The sequence below is a fragment of the Vicia villosa genome, unplaced genomic scaffold (genome assembly GCF_029867415.1).
Source record: "Vicia villosa cultivar HV-30 ecotype Madison, WI unplaced genomic scaffold, Vvil1.0 ctg.000076F_1_1_3, whole genome shotgun sequence".
In the NCBI taxonomy this organism is placed as follows: Eukaryota; Viridiplantae; Streptophyta; class Magnoliopsida; order Fabales; family Fabaceae; genus Vicia; species Vicia villosa.
In genome coordinates, this window is record NW_026705000.1 from 207735 (window position 1) to 209864 (window position 2130).

The 2130-nt window shown below is 27.3% G+C and overlaps 1 long non-coding RNA gene across 1 annotated transcript; it reads left to right on the top strand.

Annotated features, from left to right (window-relative positions):
* The first annotated feature begins 520 nt into the window (after positions 1–520).
* Positions 521–953, top strand: LOC131623634 (uncharacterized). Its single transcript, XR_009290275.1, has 2 exons — positions 521–607; positions 721–953. It is a non-coding gene; the product is annotated as an uncharacterized LOC131623634 (long non-coding RNA).
* Positions 954–2130: the final 1177 nt, after the last annotated feature.

A 2130-nucleotide genomic window follows, 5' to 3' on the forward strand; every position in this document is an offset into this window, starting at 1 on the left:
AAAATATATCGCTATTAAATCATTACACATTTTAATAAAAGTGTTTATTTGTTTCTTAACTCAACAATAACATACATAATTTTTTTAATATTGTTAAAAAGACTTAAATTATATGATATTTTGTAATTAAACGATTTAATTTTACTATAAATGCGGGTAAACAGGTACGGGTATGGGCATTGAGGTACCCACAGGGTACGGGTACGGGCATGAATATTGATACCCACGCGGATTTGGGCTCGGGGACGGGGATTTTTTTAAACTGCGGGTATAGGGACGGGTACTATAATACTCTGCCCAAACCCTGCCCATTGTCATCCTAATTGGAATTGACCAATTGCATATGAGAACTAAAGAGGTAACCCCGTCATATTAGTACTTAGAAATATTTAACTAATTATATTTAAAAAATGAAATTGTTTCTTGCAACTTCTAAGTGTTAAAAGATCATTTGATTGAAGTAGACAAAACATGGAATATTTTCTATAAATTGATCAAATAATTTTTATTTATTACATAGAGAAGAGATAAAACATGGCTTTAATTCACAAGTTCAGTTATGCTTTAGTTATTTTTATTTACTTATTTTTCATTGAAATCAACGGCAGTAAGTCATTTTTCTTACTACTTTCATTTTTTTCCTTATTTTATTTAATTTTTTTATTTATTGCATTATACTTAAACATTTTAAGTGACTTTCATTCTTACTTAACATTGCAGTTCAATTTCAATCAGCTCAATTTCCCTGCAATGATGTGAGTGATTGTCCAAGAGATTTGTGTATCCGCAATAGTCTAACTATAAAGTGTGTTAATTATACTTGTGAGTGTGTGTGAAGTTAACAATTAGGTTGAAAAATAAGTCTATATTACTTCTAAGCATATACTTTTATTTGTATGCTATGTTAAAAAATATATATATATTTACTCATAAACTATATATTTTAATTTGTACACTGTTCTCATAATTTTTCTATAATATTGATTTAACTATTCGAAAATAAAAGAAGTATAAGAGGTGCTAACCTTTTTACGATTAAAGAAAACTAAAAATTGTCACTCAACCAACAACAACAACAAAATTCAACAAACAATCACTAAAATCTACAATCAAGAAGCTTCGAGATTGAAACACCAACCGACCCATGATTTACTCCTTTTTTTTTTCAAAAACATTAAACCAATCTCAAACTAAAAGTTTAATCATACTCAAGACATCGAACTTCATAAAGATATTATCTTTAAAAAGAATAAAATTTCTACTAGCACAAATGGACCAATAAAAAGCAAGGCAGAAGTGGCTTCCACTCCAATCCACACACAAACATTGAACCAAATCAGATTATAATAAGATCAAGAACAAAACAAATACTCCACATCCTCCTCATAAAAAAAAAATAAAACGGGCACACTAAGTGTGAACACCTTCAATAATCTCTCATTTTGCCAACTCTATCCTAGTAGGCAACTTGTTTAGAATTAAGGTGTGTTTGGTTCGGGGTAGATGGAGGGGAGGAAAGAGGGGAGAAAATATTTTTAATTAAATATGTTTGATTCAAATTTTATGAGGGGATGGGAGAGAAGGGGAGTGGAGCAAAACCCCTCCAAAACAACTTTTTGCGTCCCCCCAAATCGGAGGGATTTGGAGGGGAGGGGAGGAAATCTCAACTTTAATATTTTAAAAATTATTATAATTACTATAATATCCTTAGTTTTATTTTAATATTTCAAAATTATTCATTTTTTTTTGTATTATTGCTCTCTTCTGTGTGATTTTTCTCGATTGCTTCTATCAATTTATTATAATTATTCTTCACCTTCAAATTATTTTGAAATTTTGTCCTTAATATAAATCATAATCATTTCACTTTTTGATTTTTTTTTAACTCTTTTATGTTTATTTATGTTTTTTTTCTAATTTTGTTATGTATCCTATCATATTTTCTTTTATATCAAATTTTAAAATTTTTATTTTAATTTATTTATTTATTTTATTAAAAGATTTAAAACCATTTATATTTAATAATAAATTATTTTATGTATTTTATGTGTTAAATAATTAATTACGATTTCAAAGTTGTTATTAACATATAGTTTAATTTGTTTTTGAACATTTTATTCGAATTAAGTG